The 21,638-nt window shown below is 43.7% G+C and overlaps 1 pseudogene; it reads left to right on the top strand.

The window, feature by feature from the left end:
• LOC111950536 (glutamate receptor 3-like) overlaps positions 1-21,638 on the top strand; it is a 98,871-nt pseudogene that overhangs the window by 32,281 nt on the left and 44,952 nt on the right.

Raw genomic sequence — 21,638 nt, forward strand, 5'->3', positions numbered from 1 at the left:
ACCTGTAAWTACGATGATAGATTCATGCAATGCTTTTACTGTAAAGGAGATCTTTCCACCCCTACTCTTGTCTGTGGTGGTCTGTGAACCTGCACAACCCTCTGGCCCACAGCCCTGTGCGCTATCGAAATTCCTACATTTCCATGTAATGCTGACAGGATGAAGAAGAGTTTCTAAAACTGCATAAATAAGGCCTGGTCTGTCCAAGAAGTGAGGGTAAACGGTGTTCTGTGTTATCCACTTTGTTTTAATTCTTATTTGGGGTGTAGGGGAGGGTCACTTGTTTTCTTTCAAGCATTCAGGGAGGGTTTAAGTAAAATATATTTGGCTGAAGAGAGGGCCATTCATTTTCATTTCAGAGAGGTCCTATTTTCTCCATGTAACCCTTATTACAAATTACGTTCAATCCTTTATAGCTCTTGAACCAATATCCTAGCCCAATGCGTGTCCCAGAAGTAGCAATATAGATAGGTCACTTGATCAATAAAAAAATTGAWATATTCGAGGAAAGAGGCACCTTGCCTTGCTCTTGCTTGATGGATATAACATAGGCTACAGCGTTCACAATGTTGTGCTCACATTGGCTGGTGGTAAAAATGCAATAAAGGGGAATTTTCTGTACTCCCCACGTTTTTACAATGAAATGTATTACGTCAAAGAATGCCCAATGTTAGAATGTTTCCAATCAAATGTATGAATTAAGTTAGAACGTTTTCCTATCAGTCTAATTTGTATGAAATTGTGATTGAATCAACGTGGAATAGACGTTGAATTGAGGGTTATCGAATCAGGATCAAATCCTCTCATCTCCTTGAGCTCATTAATGATAGAATAGTCATATTTGAATACTGCCGAAAGGCCAGTGTCTTTGTCTAATGACAGGAGTGGCAAAGAGTGGAATGTAATAGCTGAACAGAGATGGCAACCAGGCTAGTGAGCATATAGAACAGAGCTGTGAATTACCCTAGAACAGTAGAACAGGGCCTGTCACCCGGGGCTTTGATTCACTCCTGTAATAAAGAAAATGTTGTGCGTCCCCATTGCCAGACCAGGCCATGATCACAGGAATGATGTTATACCAGCAGTTAGTCCACTCCCGGAGCCCAGATGATGCTGTTATACCAGCAGCTAATCCACTCCCGGAGCCCAGATGATGCTGTTATACCAGCAGTTACTCCACTCCCGGAGCCCAGATGATGCTGTTATACCAGCAGTTAGTCCACTCCCGGAGCCCAGATGATGCTGTTATACCAGCAGCTAATCCACTCCCAGAGCCAGATGTATGATCTCATTAATGCAGAAGGAGAATTGGGGCTATATTTAACCTTGACGAAACAGGAGCTATTACCATTTTGTGCAGCAAACATGCTAGCACTGCATTATTATGATGTGGCTGTTCCATGCTACAGTATGTATTGATAGCATGAGTTAAAGCCTTCCCTTTGTCGTGGAAAATTACAAATCCAATATTTTCCGTGCATTGAAAACCAAGGCTTGGAAGGGATTCTATTTTTTATCACCAGAGCCTGGCTCCCKTGGTATGTAGTGGAGAAAACAGCCTTTGTCTTGAGTTAAAATCCATAGACTTGGAATTGGTTGTCTTTAAAAATAAATGTGTCTCAGTTGCATGTGTGTATTAGTCGATATATCAGGTCTGTGGTATGTCAGGTTTGTAAGCTAAGGAGTGTGTGGTTGTTATTGTTTAGGCCATGGGCTGGCTTTGAGAGAGGCTGTGGTACTGTATATGAGGACTAGCAGTGCATGGGAATCTACTCTGGCATTTTCTCATATGCCTATTTCTTAAGCCTCTTCAAAGGGAGAGGGAGGAGAACACATTCAATTAAAAAAGGTACTTCAAGTCTGCAGGAAAAAATTATATGATTAGACTATGAAACAATGCCACAACAGCCTCATGTCGATTCCTGCCACGTGCAGTGGTTTCAGCCTCATCTGTCGCTAGTTATTCCAAGCAGATGGAATGCTTTACCTTCACACAGACAGACACCTGCTGTAGTAGAGTCATTATGCTGGTGTTGCCCCTGGCCCCAGAACAAACACACATTCATCTGATGTGTGCCCAGACCAAAGGAGAAGGCCATGAACGGATGGATGGAGGGAGGGATGATTCATTGATGGATGGATAAGTGGTTGAATTGAAGCATGATAGATGGGTAGAGAAATGTGTAGTGAATGGTTGGCTTGATGGAAGAATGATGCTGAGATGCCTTTAAACCAGTGTTGTGTAACATGCAGCATTGAACTTGAAAATAATACTGGAAGATCACAGAAGCGCGAAATGAGTCAGGTGTGTCTCCGGACTGTTCTCTTTTTACCAATCCACTCCAAAGGTCAGTCTTTCTAGTTTTATGCAGCAACAATGCTGTGGTGTTTCAAGGTTTCCAAGAGATTTATTTTGAGGGTTAGGCCCCTATTTATTCTATAAGCTCTAGCACTGCATTCCTTTTCAATGGTTATTTCTTTCATTTTCTAATTTTGCATGCTGAAAACAAGAGCAGACCACCCTGTGAAAAAAAACGAACATTTTCAGCAACATTTTCRTTTTCTAATAAAGAAGTCAGTCAGGTGRAKAGAGGAGAGGAGGAGCACAGTGGACGGAGGGCAAAGGGCTTGAGGAATCAGCCAGATGCTGTGGGACAGTGGAGTTATCAGTAGAGTAGTTATTCAGGGTTCACAAACGTCCATTCCACTTAAAACATTTATAGGAGACAGAGATAAGGAGGGACATAGGAGCTTGTTTAAAAACGTTTGTACATTCACAAGAGAGGTTTGTTCACCTTTTTGTTGTGTAAAAATCTAATATTTACACCTTGTTAGACCAAGTACCCGGTGCATTGTACATAGTGTTTATAGCCGGAGCTAATTTTCATCAGCCCCACAGATGGCCCAATATAGCAGCTTCTTATAAATCAATTTATACTGCAGCGACCAGCGAGCACTGCCCATGCTGCAACAACGCCTGCCTGCATCCTGCATGGTGGTAGGAGGTATTTGTCCATTAAGAGCAGTGGCCAGTGCACTGATTTCCCCCATTAGTTCTAGTTGATTAACCAAGCAGATACATTGAGTCCAAGGAGAAGTGAAGGGCACAGAGGCAGAGAGCACTGCCATGGGAACGCACATCCCACACGCCTGTCATTTATTCAAATAGTCACCATTTATTTCCCTATTTATATAGATTAATGCCTGTTTAAATTCCCTTCACAACCTTACAAGTAATAGTTCATTTTCTACACATGAACTCCCTTGAATTCTCTATTACTCYACCATCACATCTACATCCTACAATATTCTGATTAATCCATTCTCTCTCTCTCTGCTTGGTAGCTATTATTTTGAGATCTGATCATGTTGGAGGAGGCACTCTTTCCTCTGGTCCCAAAAAATATATCCCCATGCCTCAGGGCAGTGATTGGGGACAATACCCTGTGTAGAGTGCCTTCTTTYGGATGGGACGTTAAACAGGTGTCCTGRCTCTGGTCACTAAAAATCCCAMATTTCCAACCCACATAGCATCATGGCCACCTAATCATCCCCAGCTTCTAATTGGCTCATTCATCCCCMCTCCTCTCCCCTGTAACTATTCCCCAGGTCATTGCTGTAAATKAGAATGTGTTCTCAGTCAATAAATTAATWAATAAATAAATGTCAGGCTATGTGTTATGTTCTATGACTGCAGGGAGAGATATGGCCTTATTGGACTGTGTGTGTAGTTGACTGTGTTCTGGCCCTCACCTGGATGTCTGAATGTGGGAAGAGATGACCTTATTTGACTGCTTGTGGTCTGCCTGGAGGCTTGATTGACTGTGTCCTAATCCTAACCAACCTGTTATGGTTGACTGTGTTCTGAGTTCTGGACCTCACCTGAACTTACTCAAACAGACTGTTTGTATTTCTAGACTGACTATGTTCCGACCCAGAACTGACTGTTCTGTCTGTTTGTCTGTCTGTTTGTCCAGTCTGCTCCCAGTTCTCCAGAGGAGTGTACGCCATCTTCGGCTTCTACGACCAGAAGTCCATGAACACGCTAACCTCGTTCTGTGGGGCTCTGCACACCTCCTTCATCACACCCAGCTTCCCCGCCGATGCCGACGTGCAGTTTGTCATCCAGATGAGGCCTCCTCTACGGGGAGCTGTCCTCAGCCTGCTGGCCCACTACAAGTGGGAGAAGTTTGTMTACCTCTACGACACTGAGAGGGGTAAGAAACAGCCTGGCTAACAGTCTGACAAACTTCATTGCATTGGCAACACACATGAGATACTGTACTATACTGTACATAGAGGCTCTCTGGTAAAGCCATAGCCTGGCTTGTAAAGCTATAGCTCCTTTCTCCTCCACCCATGTCACCTCACATTAAGCCATGAAGTATATAATTATTTACCCTCAGTGTGGAAATCCTCTGATCCCCAGTCCTCATTTTAAGAGTGATCTAAAAGCTTTAAATCTGGGCCTGTAATGATGCCTAAAGTGCTTTAGTGTCTGGAGGCTTTTCCTTGGCTTCCACATTAAACAGGCCGCTGGCTGYTTCAGTAAATGAGTCCAAGGCAGGTGATGTTTCTGTCTGTGTGACTGTTGCTGTGCTGTAGTGTAATCCTCTGAATATAATTTAGACTGTAATTGGATTATATAAAGGAGCCACAACACAATGTGACTTTTACACGTCCTTCATGCCCCCCCCCCCCCTTTCCCTCTCCACTGTACCCCAGCAGCAGCCACGGGCTGATGGAGGGAGCTAGCAGAGGTCTCCATCCTGCTCTGTGAAGGTCAACATCTGGAGAGTTCAGCCTTAAGACAGAACACTAATGACACTCCAATCTGTCAGAGTGGGATATTCCTGGTCCTGGACCAGGCTACTGTACTGTAAAGCTGGCTGTAGAGGGAGAAACATACTGTACTGTAAAGCTGGCTGTAGAGAGAGACATACTGTACTGTAAAGCTGGCTGTAGAGAGAGACAACTGTACTGTAAAGCTGGCTGTAGAGAGAACATACTGTACTAAAGCTGGCTGTAGAGAGAGATATACTGTACTGTAGAGCTGGCTGTAGAGAGAGACATACTGTACTGTAAAGCTGGCTATAAGAGAGAGACATACTGTACTGTAAAGCTGGCTGTAGAAGAGAGACATACTGTACTGTAAAGCTGGCTGTAGAGAGAGACATACTGTACAGGAACAGGTATTCTGTTTACAGTACCATGTTGTTGCTGTAATTAGATACTGGTGGTAGGAAAAAAGGCTGAGGCTAACAATTACACAGCATTTGTCTCCTGTGTATCATTTAGGGTAGGGGAAAGGGGGATATCTAGTCAGTTGTACAACTGAATGCCTTCAACTGAAATGTGTCTTCCGCATTTAACCCATCCCCTCTGAATCAGAGAGGTGTGGGGAGCTGTCTTAATCGACATCCACGTCTTTAGCGCCCAGGGAACAGTGGGTTAACTGCCTTGTTCAGGGACAGAACAACAGATTTTTATCTTGTCAGCTCGGGGATTCAATCCAGCAACCTTTCGGTTACTAGTCCAATGCTCTAACCACTATTTACCATTCACTATAGTGTAAAACTAAAGTRTAAACCATTTCCCACTTCTTCATCTGGCTATAGGAGATCTTAGTTGTAGTCTTTATCCTCTGTGGCTCATGGGAGATTCCTAACACCAATACCATTGAGCTTTATCAAAACATAAGGTATTTTCTCAAAGAWTAGACCATATTCTGTACCACTTTAGATTTATAGCGATGGGGAGGGCTATTCATTGTATTGGGATCGTTTACTGGTTTATATAGAGTGCATTCAAAGTGCTTTTAAGCCTACATTGAGCCAGCTTTTACAGTGCGTTCAAGAGGTTTCCTTGCTGGCTTGCATTAACTCYAGTATGGTGGGTGCTTTATCCATCACCCACGTTGACAGGATTGTCAATGGTTCTCATCAAAACATTTTGTTCAACTTTCAACTAGAAAAAAAGATTGCTCACTTCTAACATATTTTCTCAAATAATTGAATAGGTTTATTTTAAAACGGTATTTAAAAAAAAAAATCTCCCCTCTTCACCACCACAGAACACAACCCTAACTGAGATGGTAGTAGCTAACATCCTTTCTTTATGGTCTATCCCTTCCTAAACCATATTAATAAACTGCCAATTGCTTTGAAATTGGGGTCCGCCTGTCAGAAACATAAACATGGATAGTGTTTCTTAGTGTCTGTGTATCTGCGGCAGGCCGTACCAGCTGATAATTGGTTGGCTGCTATGCTGGAGGAAAGGTGATTACGGGGTTTATTGTCTCTCTCGGGCACAATCAACCTTCCTCCATGTGCCTCCTGATTCTCCCCTTACAGCTTTACTTGACTTATGGAGGCCCTTCCCCCTGCTGTGTCTGGGCTAGATCGCTACCATCTGTAACACACTCCCCATTTCCACAGCATGACAAGAAAGCAGTAAAGAAAAAAGCATAACTCCAACCCGCCCAACGGATGACAGGAGTGGAGAGCCCCATCAACTCGCTGCAGTGTTTGTGTCATAGGAAATKGATTTTCGGTCCAATGGGCCTTTGGCTGACAGCAACATTGGCACTTGAGCCACTGTCGTTTGGATTCTTACCCCACATGCTGTGCTGTGTATGCCTTACACACAGCTTGTGTTTGCTCTGAGGCAAGAAAGGCTAGAGAGCCCTCCTGCTCCTCCTGTTCTTACCAACCCTTCGCTGTTCTGTTCCCCACATGGATGTTTAGGCTCGACAGTGATCACTACTCATCTAAATTCCACCTTTTAAAAATGACATTTTAAATGGCACTTTACTATTGGGTAACATTGATATGGACTTYCTGTTACAAAAACAAGAGGAAGCTTTTGGAAGTTGGGGAGGCTCTCAAATTTCAGTGGGATGATTTCTCCATCACTGATGACAAAGCCATCAAACACACCTGAACAGAGACACTCAAACAAAAGGAACCAAGAAATCAAAGGAAGAAAAATATACATAACTCTAGTGAGTCTAGTCCCTTCCTCTCTCAAGCTTGAAATAACAACTAAAGGCATGAAAATGGAAATAGTAAAGGATGCAAATCCACTCTCCTGGATCCCAGTGAGGTTAACCCCATCATGGCTGTAAGCTCTGCTTAGGCTCCGAGACACTGGGTTGTAATAGGGAGATTTGTTACTATGGCAAGGTACAATAAAATAGCAATCTCCCGCCTACATTTTCACTGGGATTGTGAGACTGAGTGTGGAGGAAAATAAACACCCAGAGGTTCCGACCCTGCCTTCCATGTCCATGGAGCATTCCATTTCAAATGTGATTTGGCCTCTTAGTGAGTGTCTCTCACACCRGCAGTCATATTCTCCTCTTTTAACCTCTGTATCACATTGATTCCACCTCACCATCATGCTGGAAATGCCTAGAAAATTCCATATCCATTGTTGTGTTGAATCTAAATCCCATTGATTTTGCTATTGAGACCTTGAAGAGTGTTTTGAGTCCTTCACCACTAGTTCTTGTTTACAGAAATGGGGTTTAGTTTTTATACCCTGCACCTCAAAATTATCAATTAAGTAGTGTGTTTGAATGGAATTGATTTGTGCCTTTGACTCAGAGCTAGAACCTGTTAGTGTTTGTGTTTTGAATAATATATTGTTGAATATGCCCTAAAGCGGATACATTTTTTATATGAGAAATCAAAAACCCTTTTCATATAATATCCACAAACACACACACTGCTGTGAGAGGGTCTACTTTTTAGTAGTCATTTTATGTGACTAACATACTGTGTAAATACTGTMATATTTACTGACTGACCTATTTCTTGTAGGATATAGGTCTTTGTAGTAAACTTTTTGTTGCCTTGCTTTGGAATAATCTTATGAAATCATCTTAAACAAAGACTACAATAGTACAGACAAAATTACAGCTTTTCTCTGGTCCCCATGTTAACCCTGACAGTAGGGGAAGGTAGGGTTTGAGGTGGAAATTGCATGTATGGAGTAAAATCACAGTGCTCCCCTGCTGGAAGTCTCACTGGCTTCCTCTCTGCAGGAAAAAGTCTGATTAATTGCACAGTGCTAAATGGCTGCGTTCAGCAGTCAGGCACAGGCTCATTAACACAGTGTGGGTGAGTGAGAGAGACAGAGAGAAACAGACAGAGAGAAACAGAAAGAGAAAGAGAGAGCGGCACAAACCAGCCACTCCTGTCCTCTCCATCTCATTGATCTCTCTACTCCATCTTCACTTCCAGCCCGGGCCGGGCCCCGCTGTACAAATCAATGAGCAYAGGCAGCCTGCTGTGGCTAAACGCTGTTTATCTCTTCTTCCCCATCACTGGCTCTGCCTGCCGTCTGTCTGTGTGGTCCCTCTCTCCCGCTCTTGTTAGCTCTTCCTTGAAACTTCAAGACTTCAATTGGCTCTCAACTTCTCCAAGTCAAGTCCTTATTCTCTATAGGACCTGTGTGTCTCTCTCAGGGGGGCCCAACCTGACACGAAACATGGAGAACATTGGGTCGGTCCAATTTGGAGCTCTGTGTCCTTGGACGATTCTGTGACGGCAAACAAATCCTTTTTGAGTGCCCAACTATATTTACTCTAGAGATAGATGATACAGGTCTAGCTTTAGATCAACTGAAGCTTTAGAGGTACCTGAGGTACTGTACAGTGTGTTTTAAAAATGGCACGCTCAGTCAGAGTTCTCAGTCAGAGTATGAGATGAAGGTTAAAACGAGGTGGTGTATTGTACTGTATGGGTGGGTGGGCTTTTCATTTGTAAAAGGTGAGCCTGGTCTTGTTGTTTGTGTTTTTGTAAGGCTCTCTCTGTGTGCATGGACTGTGGGATGACCTCATTGGTGAAAAGCGCTGACTCATAGAGCATTGTGCATTCACAGCAGATGGTGACTCTACAGCTGGGGCATCTGTTCTCCCTGAGTGCCCCTGCTCTCCCCCTGAAYAAAACCAAGCCTGCCCACTCCGCCAGAGGCCCCAAATGGTCACCATGTGTCCAGGCACATTCAAGCATGTAGTGGAATGGGAGGAAAATATTGTGATTGTGCTGTGCTGCTGACCACATGGAATAGTATGATAGTAGGCTACGATATTGTGCCACAACAACATACATGTTTCATGAGCTGAAGTAAAAGATCCCAGAAATGTTCCATACACACAAAAAGCTTATTTYTCTCAAATGTTATGCACAAATTTGTTTACATCCGTTAGTGAGCATTTCTCCTTTGCCAAGATAATCCATCCACCTGACAGGTGTGTCATATCAAGAAGCTGATCAAACAGCATGATCATYACCCGGGTGCACCTTGTGCTGGGGACAATAAAAGGCCACTCTTATAAGGGCACAGAACGAGACCAGATGCAGACACGGGAGGCAGATGGTTCGAGTCGCTGATATTTATTAGTATCCAAGGGKCAGGCAAGAGAATGGTCGTGGACAGGCAAAAGATCATATCAAGGTCAGAGTCCAGGAGGTACAGAGTGGCAGGCAGGCTTGAGGTCAGGGCAGGCAGGTTCAGAGTCAAGGGAGGCAAGGGTCAAAAACCAGGAGGACTAGCAAAASACAGAGAAGAGGAAAAAGCARGAGCACAGAGTAACACACTGGTTGACTTGACAAMACAAGATGAACTGGCACAGACAGACAAAACACAGGTATAAATACCCAGGGGATAATGGGGAAGATGGTTGACACCTGGAGTGGGTGGAGACAAGCACAAGGACAGGTGAAACAGATCAGTATGTGACAACTCTMAAATGTGCAGATGTCTCGTGTTTTGAGGGAGCGTGCAATTGGCATGCTGACTGCAGGAATGTCCATCAGAGCTGTTGCTAGAGAATTAAATGTTATTTTCTCTACCATAAGAGAATTTGGCAGTACGTCCAACCGGCCGCACAACCGCATACTATGTATGTAATACTAATCCACGCCAGCCCAGGACCTCCACATCCGGCCGATGACACTGTGGGTTTGCACTACCGAASAATTTCTGCACAAACTGTCAGAAACCGTCTCAGGGAAGCATATCTGCGTGCTCGTTTTCCTCACCAGGGTCTTGACCTGACTGCAGTTTGGCGTCGTAATCGATAGTTGGAAAATGCTCACCTTTGATGGCCACAGGCACGCTGGAGAAGTGTGCTCTTCACGAGTGGTGCAGCGRTCTAAGRCACTGCATCTCAGTGTTAGAGGTGTCACTACAGACCCTGGTTCGATTCCAGGCTGTATCACAACCGGCCGTGATTGGAAGTCCCATAGGGAGGCTCACAATTGGCCCAGCGTCGTCCGAGTTAGGGTTTGGCCAGGATAGGCTGTCATTATAAATAAGAATTTGTTCTTAACTGTCTTGCCTAGTTAAATAAAGGTTAAATAAAAGAAATAATAAACATTCACGGATGAATCCCGGTTTCAACTGTACTCCGGGCAGATATTGATGTCAACATTGTGAACAGAGTGCCCCATGGTGACAGTAGGGTTATAGTATAGGCAGGCATAAGCTATGGATGGCAATTTGAATGTGCAGAGATACTGTGACAAGATCCTGAGGCCATTTTCGTGCCATTCATCCGCAGCCATCACTCATGTTTCAGCATGATAATGCATGTCCCATGATATGTAGTGTTGTAATAATGTTATGTGATGTACTGTTTTATTTTATGTGTAATGTACTGTAAGTGCCTTAATGTGGAAGAGTAGTAGCTGCTGCCTTGGCAGGAACTAATGGGGATCCATAATAAATACGAAGACAAATACAACATGGGTGGGCAGAGAGCAAGAGAGGGTGAAGGTAGGCGGCTTGGATGATTGTGGACATCATGTTATGACATGCATTATTTGAATTAGGCCCACATAATTATACCTGCAGAGGAGCAGCTTCTATACAGGATCTTTGAATGTCTTTGAACTTGCCACAGTTGGCTTTACGCTGGACCAGAGCTAGCCAACAAGCTTGTGTGTGCAGAGCAACAACAGACTTAAAAACTTATCTTTTTGTAGTTAATAAACTATTATTCTCTAATTAACAAAAATCTCTCTCCCTATCTTCTGAATCATGCTAGTAAAGGCCTGATGTAATGTCAGTACAGTAGGCTATGCTTCGAGGGCAGGTAGCCTAAACACCTACAAACACTGGCAAAGATTTTCAGCTGGCAGACAGACATTGGAGGGCTTTCCATAGGTGCTTTGTTGCCATTTTTCTGTAGGACTGGAAAAATGTCAGAAGTTAAAAAATATGTATTAACTGGTTCCCATGCTTTTAAAATAACAATTATGTTCCAGAACAGTAGAGATCACTTTAGTTCTTGGTTCTGTTGTTGTTCCTCAAAAATTCCCTTATTTTCCAGGTATGGTTTTGGACTCGTTTCCCAATTGCGATGTACAGTCCCGAAGCATCTCCTGCATTGTCTTGGCTGTGTGCTTAGGATCGTTGTCCTGTTGGATGGTGAACCTTCGCCCCAGTCTGAGGTCCTGAGCTCTCTGGAGCAAGTTTTCATCAAGGATCTCTCTCTACTTTCCCTCAGTCTTGACTAGTCTCCCAGTCCCTGCCGCTGAAAAACATCCCCACAGCATGATGCTGCCACCACCATGCTTCACCGTAGGGATAGTGCCAGTTTTCCTCCAGACACGACTTTTGGCATTCAGGCCAAATAGTTCAATCTGGGTTTCATCAGACCAGAGAATCTTGGTCTGAGAGTCCTTTAGGTGCCTTTTGGCAAACTCCAGCAGGCTGTCATGTGCCTTTTACTGACTAGTGGCTTCCATCTGGCCACTCTACCATAACGGCCTGATTGGTGGAGTACTGCAGAGATGGTTGTACTTTTGGAAGGTTTCCCATCTCCACAGAGGGACTCTGAAGCTCTGTCAGAGTGACCATTGTGTTCTTGGTCACCTCCCTGACCAAGGCTCYTCTCCCCCGATTGCTCAGTTTGGCCAGGCGGCCAGCTCTAGGAAGAGTCTTGGTGGTTCCAAACTTCTTCCATTTAAAAATGATGGAGGCCACTCTGTTCTTGGTGACCTTCAATGCTGGTTTTTGCTCTGACATGCACTGTCAACTGTGCGACCTTATATAAACAGGTGTGTGCCTTTCCAAATAATGTCCAATCAATTGAATTGACGACAGGTGGACAGCCAATCAAAGGATGATCGATGGAAACAGGATGCACCTGAGCTCAATATAGAGTCTCATAGGAAAGGATCTGATGTAAATAAGGTATTTCTGTTTTTGCTTTGTCATTATGGGGTATTGTGTGTTGATTGATGAGGAAAGAAATGTATTGTATACATTTTAGAATAAGGATTTAACGTAACAAAATGTGAAAAAAGTCAAAGCGTCTCAATACTTTCCGAATGCATGCTAACTTTATGATGATTCTTACCAGATGCATCGTTATATACAAGGCAMATTTTTAAGAGTGTTTTCCAAACAAGCACGTATAGAGAGACCGTGTCATTAGACCATGTGTTGATACTAATGGGGTCTAAAGAAAAGCAGTGCTGCTCTCAGATCAGCTTTCCCCATCCAAATCTTACCTTATAATATTATTATTCAGCAATACTGACAATGGATCAGCTCCTAGAGAGATATTACCACCTATGGCTGTATATGGGCTATTGAGGCGGCATTTTATGTTTACTCAATAATAATGCACTGAATCACAGATTGGGCACATCATTGCGCACATGTTGTCACACATCATGAAACACATTGAGCCAGAAATTACACATAGCAGCCTGATTTCAATATGATKAATGATATACAGTTGAAGTCGGAAGTTTACATACACCTTAGCCAAATACATTTAAACTCAGTTTTTCACAATTCCTGACATTTAATCCTAGTAAAAATTCCCTGTTTTATGTCAGTTAGGATCACCACTTTATTTTAAGGATGTGAAATGTCAGAATAATAGTAGAGAGAATGATTTATTTCAGCTTTTATTTCTTTCATCACATTCCCAGTGGGTCAGAAGTTTACATACACTCAATTAGTATTTGGTAGCATTGCCTTTAAATTGTTTAACTTGGGTCAAACGTTTCGGGTAGCCTTCCACAGGCTTCCCACAATAAGTTGGGTGAATTTTTGCCCATTCCTCCTGACAGAGCTGGTGTAACTGAGTCAGGTTTGTAGGCTTTTTCAGTTCTGCCCACACATTTTCTATAGGATTGAGGTCAGGGCTTGTGATGGCCACTCCAATACCTTCTTTGTTGACCTTAAGCCATTTCATTGACAATTTGGAAGACCCATTTGCCACCAAGCTTTAACTTCCTGACTGATGTCTTGAGATGTTGCTTCAATATATCCGCATCATTTTCTTTCCTCATGGTGCCATCTATTTTGTGAAACGCACCAGTCGCTCCTGCAGCAAAGCACCCCCACAACATGATGCTGCCACCCCCGTGCTTCATGGTTGGGATGGTGTTCTTCAGCTTGCAAGCCTCCCCCTTTTTCCTCCAAATATGGTCATGATGGCCAAACAGTTCTATTTTTGTTTCATCAGACAAGAGAACATTTCTCCAAAAAGTACGATCTTTGTCCCCATGTGCAGTTGCAAACCGTAGTCTGGCTTTTTTATGGCGGTTTTGGAGCAGTGGCTTCTTCCTTGCTGAGCGGCCTTTCAGGTTATGTCGATATAGGACTCGTTTTACTGAGGATATAGATAATTTTGTACCTGTTTCCTCCAGCATCTTCACAAGGTCCTTTGCTGTTCTGGGATTGACTTGCACTTTTCGCACCAAAGTACGTTAATCTCTAGGAGACAGAACGTGTCTCCTTTTTGAACGGTATGACGGCTGTGTGGTCCCATGGTGTTTATACTTGCGTACTATTGTTTGTACAGATGAACGTGGTACCCTCAGGCATTTGGAAATTGCTCCCAAGAATGAACCAGACTTGTGGAGGTCTACAATTTTTTTCTGAKGTCTTGGCTGATTTCTTTAGATTTTCCCATGATGTCAAGCAAAGAGGCACTGAGTTTGAAGGTAGGCCTTGAAATACATCCACAGGTACACCCCCAATTGACTCAAATTATGTCAATTAGCCTATCAGAAGCTTCTAAAGCCATGACATAATTCTTCTGGAATTTTCCAAGCTGTTTAAAGGCCCAGTCAACTTAGTGTATGTAAACTTCTGACCCACTGGAATTGTGATACAGTGAATTATAAGTGAAATAATCTGTCTGTAAACAATTGTTGGAAAAATGACTTGTGTCATGCACAAAGTAGATGTCCTAACTGACTTGCCAAAACTATAGTTTGTTTACAAGAAATTTGTGGAGTGGTTGAAAAACTAGTTTTAATGACTCCAACCTAAGTGTATGTAAACTTCTGACTTCAACTTTAAGCCAATGTAGCCTATGTATCTTCTAATGCAGTCATCTCAGTTTTCATTTGAAGCATCATTTTATCCTTCAAMTTGTTTGTAACAATTGCAAATACATTGGCAATTTTGTATTTGTAGTCAACTTGTTTATGAAGTTATCAGCAGACACAGTCAGACAGATAGCCTAAATATTTAGCAGAGATCTTCTGTGAAAAAGGGCAACAAAGTATCTAACGTTGCACTTTGGCTGCTGTACGAGTGGTCTGGATCACTCATAGAGGTTCAAAGGTTTTAAGAGCTACCTTACTAACGAAGTCTTTGGGAAACACCTCGGCTACTAAAGATGCATGGTAAGAAGGTTCTAATGATGATCTTAACGCTACGAGRGCTCTGGGAAACGCGGCCCTGTCCACTGAACCGCTTCCCTGAACCAGTTCCAACCCCTGCGGTTACATTTTCAGAATTGAAATGCCTTAATTATGAATATAGAATGTGTTATGGCTTCATTTTTAATCTTGCTATTGACATTTCCTCAAAGGAAATACAGTATCAGGAGCATGCAGGTTAGAGGAGGGAGAAGGGGAGCTTTTTTAACTAAGGAATGAGTTGTTCTGGTATTGATAAGAATGACACATTGATTTCTGTACTTTTAGGCTGAGTAATTTGCACTCTTGATGCATTTTGGAGTTACTCACTAACTGTAAGTCGCTCTGGATAAGAGCGTCTGCTAAATGACTAAAATGTMAAATGTGCCTCCCGAGTGGTGYAGCGGTCTAAGGCACTGCATCGCAGTTTTGSAGCATCACTGCAACCTGGKGTTTGATCCCAGGCTGTGTTACAACCGGCCGTGGCCGGGAGTCCCATAGGGCGGCCCATAATTCGCCCAGCGTCGTCCGGGTTAGGGGTGGGTTGGGCTGGGGGGTGGCTTTACTTGGCTCATCGCTCTCTAGCGACTCCTTGTGGCGGGCCGGGCACCTGCAGGCTGATTTCGATTGTCAGTTGAACGGTGTTTCCTCCGAAACATTGGTGCAGCTGTCTTCTGGGTTAAGCGAGCGGGTGTTAAGAAGCGAGGTTTGGCGGGTCATGTTTTGGAGGATGCATGACTCGACCTTCGCCTCTCCCAAGCCAGTTGGAGAGTCACAGACATAAGACAAGATCATAATCATTACAATTGTAAAAAAAAAAATGTTAAATGTTCTCAATCATAAAGCACAAAGACAAATGAGGAACAGTTATCATGCGGTTTTCAGAGTGACAAACAAAGGACATTGAGTTAGAGAACCAACAGTAAAAATGTATATTTGAATATAATTCAGTGTCAAATATGAAATCACAAGAGTCCATAGTGTTGCTATAACAACAGCTTGTTTTCCGCCTGATATATTAGAGTCCTCCATAATGTGCACACCTAGTCTACATTCCCATTATTATCCAGGGAGCACATTAGAGTATGTTACTCAACACATCAGTCTGGTTTGGTCTGCGATCTGCGTTGGATACTACATCCCACCATCACAAACCTCAGGATTTCAGACTGGTGTGTACTCATCTTTCTTTGAGCAGCTAGTATTTCAGCACTGGGCTGAAACATCTCCTAACACAACATCTCCCAATGCAGCAGCCTTGAGTGCTTCAGTTCCATTCTCAGATCTTTCTCCTGCTTTCCACTGCTCTCTGTTCTAAGCTGATAATATTTCAGAACCTTGGACAGTTCTACTCTACAGTACTGGCTCTGACTGCAGAAATCAGTATTTCAGCATTGGACATTTCTCCTTTCTCTGCTGCCTGCCTGGTTGATGTAGCGACCGCCCCTACTGCTGCTGGGGAAAAATACAGAAATCGGTACACATGATGCAGGCAGGTGCAGAGAAAAAGGAAAACCAGCACAGTCACAGACCTTAAAATGTAGGCTTGGCCTGCAGGCTATAAAGGATGGCCACATCAGCCAACACTCTCTCTCTTCCTCTTCCCTGACTATAGTTTTTTGTCTGTTTCACCATACAACACCCTCTCCACTCATCCACACACTGCATACGCTACTGATCCTACAGACGTCCACAGCTTATGTTACATTTTTGTATTTATTATTATTTAGTATAATAAATGTATTCGTTTTTAGATTTAAGTCATGCGTGGTCTCCCTTTGTTGTTAGGAACTATGAGCCAGGTCGGAACAATGTGCATACCTCTAACATCGACATGTAATGTGACTTATTTCAGTATTATCCTAGGTATGTAAATATTTACAAGGTGTTAGCATTTAAACCCTATTGTTATACAGCTTTTGTATCCCAAACAGAATAATACCCTTGCATTTGTATCCTCCAGTGCCCTCTCTGCTACAATACCGTAGTATGTGAAAACCTGACATTAGGGGAGAAATGTACACAAATCCATTGTAAACAATAGTAAGAGAGGAGCCCAGGAGCCTTATAATGGCCAGGATCTGTTTTTTCTCTCTCACTCTCCCAATCTTTCACTCTCTCTCTCTCTCWCACATTTTTTCACTATCTCGCTACCCCAATCTTTAACTATATCTCACTCAATCTTTCACTATCTATCTCTCTGCCAATCTTTCRCTATCTCTCTCTTATAATCTTTCACTATCTCTCTCTTATAATCTTTCGCTATCTCTCTCTCTCTCTCTTCTCAATCGGGCGTACGGCTTCTCATCTCTCCTCTCGTCTCTCATTCTCTCTCTTCTCTTCTCTCTCTCTCTTCTCTCTCTCTCTCTCTCTCTCTCTCTCTTCTAGTGATTGCACTAGTCTCAGCTGTTTGCAGGAGAAATAGCAGCAACTTTAATAGAATACAAAACAGTAGGGAGGCGTAGCCTGGGGAAAATAATGGAGGAGTCAGCAAAGCCTTTGTGCCTCTGCCTCAACAGAAAAACAGCAACATGGCACATGGGGTCAAGCTCTGTCAGACGCCCGGTAGCAGCTCAACCAAATATTATTTACTTTATGAATTCTAAACATCTCCGAAGGAGACTCACAGTCTGTCACATCTAATTTGACCCTGACCCTATGACTTAAAATGGCACAGTCCTCTGCTCACTTGTCTCTGACCGCCTTTCTCCAATGCCTTTCATCTATTTTTGGGAACTAGCTTTCAGGATAATGCAGGGCCCATTTGAACAGTGGTCTTTCTGCATTATGAAAAAGATTAATGTGCTGTGTTCAGTTCATGGTTTGCCCAAGATGAAAGGCCATTTTTGTTTGTTTAAGAGATGGGTGTTCTCTAGGCATCTGGGCAGAAACAGGGAAGGCATTGAAGTATTGTAAGTGAAGCTTTAAACTCAAGAAGAAAGCCAGCCAACAAACTCAATTTTGTTGAAATCTGGTTCAGGGAATTGGAATGTCTCTCTCTGGAGTAGCTCTTGTTGTTTTTTCTCTCTGACTTAAGCTTTGAGATATTGTGACCTTTCTCTAAAAGTGGGTTCAGAAGCTTTGTGTGACTTCAACATGGTGGTGCACTGCTCAGCTTTGGGCAAGTCCTCACAGCAAATACTGTAACTCAGATTCCTGGCCTGAGAGAGAGTTTAAAAGAGGTCACCATCTCCTGGGAGGCAGCAGGGACGACTGAGTCAGAGTTAAGACCACACAGCATCCATGATGCTGCAGAGGCCATGATGCTATCCACCACCTGCGACAACATAATGTCCATTCTACCTCACATAACACTCACATGAGACAACATACTGCATACTATCCACACTAATCTCATATACCCTCATAACCTCTAAATGACATAGCATACTATCCACACTAACCTCACATACCCTCATAACCTCTGAATGACACAGTATACTATCTACACAAACCTCATATACCCTCATACCCTCCAAACAGGGCTCTACATTAACTATTTCCATTGGTAGCACTAGTGCATAAACATTTTCCATTTGCTGGCATAAGTTCTGGATGTGGTGGTTCCACATCCAGAACTTATGCCAGCAAATGGAAAATGTTTATGCAATGGTGCGTGGAAGAGAATGTTGACCCAGCATGCTGCCAGGTGGAAACGATTCTCAAACAGGAACTCGTTCTCACAATCAAGGTGTACGCCTCAGCGATTTCAGCTTGTCATGAGGGTTTTGGTAGAGTGTCTTTGTTCAGCCATCCTCCCCTCAAACGTTTCCTTTTGGGAACACTGCGACTGAGACCAGCAACCCAAACTATAGTTCCACAGTGGGATTTGACATTGGTGCTCGAWGCGCTCTGTGAGCTGCCATTCGAGCACTTGGATCAGATTCCTCTTAAAATGTTGTCTATTAAAATTGTATTGTTACTTGCCCTGACCTCCACTAAACAGATCAGTGATTTGAGGCTCTGTCAACGCGACCCAACTGTCTCGCCGTGACTTGAGCTCGTCCTAATCCGTCTTTTTTGCCTAAGATTGTCAAGAGCTCCTACAGATCAGACTCTCTGTTCCTCACAGGGAACAGAGAAAGGAATGGCTGTATTGCCTGTGCCCAGTGGGCCCAATTTTACATATAGCTAAGGATTATTGTGCTTCATTGAGCAGTATTTGAGTGTTTGACTTGAAGTTTGACTATGGGCACAACAGCTAGCATAAATGTGTCCTACATTAATGTTAGCTTGCTAACGTTAGCTGAGCCAGTCACTGAAATCATCTTTGGCTGAAGGTGCGTGCATAATACATTTTCTCATGCGATGCTGTCTTGGTAGCAGGGTAAACCAATGGGATKCCCCCCTATGAGGCTCCGCTSTACTCATATAACTGGAGTTACAATTCCCATTAACCTTCGTTATGATTTTTAATCAGTGTATCAGCCTGTCTTGTTTGAGCAGTGAAGAGAAGAGTGTTGCGACTAAATATTGTTACGCCTTGACTTTTTTTATTGGATAATTATTTTTCCTCATGGTGCTCCTAAAATAAAAGTATTGGTTGCACACMAAAATGTTTAGCCGCATGGTCACACTTTAGAGCTCTCCAACTGAGACAAAACACTGTCATAACCTCAGTACACACTAGCCTGTATGATGGCACCGATGGAGATGGTAGCATTGCGACTAGCTCTTAGGAAACTTTGCACTATTTTGTTTTTTATGTACAATTTTTTTCATTATTAGCTCAGGAAATGTTTTGAGTCATTACATATAGCCGGGAAGAACTATTGGAAATTAGAGCGGCGGTAACTCACCAGAACTACCAGCATTACGACCAGGAATACGACTTCCCTGGAGCAGATCCTTTGTTCACTCTCCCCAGCGGAGGAAAGGCACTCGAGGCAGCCTGCTGGTTCGACTTAGGAGGCGCGCACACCACCCACCGCTTCCGAGTATATTACTCGCTAATGTTCAGTCTTTGGATACCAAAGTTGATGAGCTTAGAGCAAGGATTTCTTTCCAGAGAGACATCGGGGCCTGTAACATACTTTGTTTCACGGAAACATGGTCGATAAAGCCAGCAGGATTCTCAGTACATCKTGCAGACAGGAATAAATATCTCTCCGGGAAGCAGAAGGGCGAAGGGGTGTGTTTCATGAATAACGACTCATGGTGTAATTCTAGGAACATACAGGAGCTCAAGTCCCCCACCCTCCTTTCGGCAAATCTGACCACGACTCCATCTTGCTCCTCCCTTCCTATTGGCAGAAACTTAAACAGGAGGTACCSGCRCTAAGAACTATTCAACGCTGGTCTGACCAATCAGAATCCACACTTCAGGATTGTTTTGATCACGTGGACTGGTATATGTTCCGGGTAGCACAGATACACAGATACGGTGACTGAGTTTATAAGGAAGTGTATAGGAGATGTAGTACCCACTGTGACTATTAAAACCTACCCTAACYAGAAACCRTGGATAGATGGTAGCATTCKCGCGAAACTGAAAGCGCGAACYATCACATTTAACCATGGCAAGGTGACTGGGAATATGGCAGAATATAAACAGTGTAGTTATTCACTCCGCAAGGCAATCAAACAAGCTAAACGTCAGTATAGAGACAAAGTGGAGTCACAATTCAAYGGCTCAGACACGAGACGTATGTGGCAGGGACGTATGTCGTATGTGGCAGACTACAAAAGGAAAACCAGCCACGTTGCCGAGACCGACGTCTTGCTTCCGGACAGGCTAAACATMTTCTTTGCACGCTTTGAGGATAACACATTTCCACCGGCTCTCCTTCTTCGTGGCTGACGTGAGTAAAACATTTAAATGTGTTAACCCTTGCAAGGCTGCCGGACCAGACGGCATCCCTAGCTGCGTCCTCAGAGCATGCGCAGACCAGCTGGCTGGTGTGTTTACGGGCATATTCAATCTCTCCCTATCCCAGTCTGCTGTCCCCACATGTTTCAAGATGGCCACAATTTTTCCTGTWCCCAAGAAGGCAAAGGTAACTGAACTTAATGACTATTGCCCCGTAGCACTCACCTCTGTCATCATGAAGTGCTTTGAGAGACTAGTCAAGGATCATATCATCTCTACCTTACCTGCCACCCTAGACCCACTTCAGTTTGCTTACCRCCTCAATAGATCCACAGACAATGGCCATCACTCTGCACACTGCCCTATCCCATCTGGACAAGAGGAATACCTATGTAAGAATGCTGTTTATTGAATATAGCTCAGCATTCAACACCATAGTACCCTCCAAGCTCATCATTAAGCTCTAGTCTGGTCTGAACCCTGCCCTGTGCAACTGGGTCCTGGACTTCCTGACGGGCCGCCCCCAGGTGGTGAAGGTAGGAAACATCACCTCCACTCCGCTGATCCTTAACACTAGAGCCCCACAAGGGTGCATGCTTAGCCCCCTCCTGTACTCCCTGTTCACCCATGACTGCGTGGCCAAGCACGCCTCCAACTCAATCATCAAGTTTGCAGACGACACTACAGTGGTGGGCTCGATTACCAGCAATGACGAGACAGCYTACAGGGAGGAGGTGAGGGCTCTGGGAGTGTTGTGCCTGGAAAACAACCTCTCAATCAACGTCAACAAAACAAAGGAGATGATCRTGGACTTCAGGAAACAGMCCCCTTATTTACATCGACGGGACCGCAGTGGAGAAGGTGGAAAGCTTCTAGTTCCTTGGCGTACACGTCACTAACAAACTGATACCTACCACCCACACAGACAGTGTAGGGAAGAAGGYGAAACAGAGCCTCTTCAACCTCAGGAGGCTGAAGAAATTTGGCTTGTCACCGAAAACCCTCACAAACTTTTACAGATGCACAATTGGTGCGGTCTGCCCAAAGCATTACCGGGGGCAAACTACCCGCACTCCAGGACACCTACAGCACCCGAAGTCACAGGAAGGTCAAAAAGATCATCAAGGACATCAACCACCTGTGCCGCT

The sequence above is a fragment of the Salvelinus sp. IW2-2015 genome, linkage group LG23 (assembly GCF_002910315.2).
Source record: "Salvelinus sp. IW2-2015 linkage group LG23, ASM291031v2, whole genome shotgun sequence".
Classification (NCBI taxonomy): domain Eukaryota; kingdom Metazoa; phylum Chordata; class Actinopteri; order Salmoniformes; family Salmonidae; genus Salvelinus; species Salvelinus sp. IW2-2015.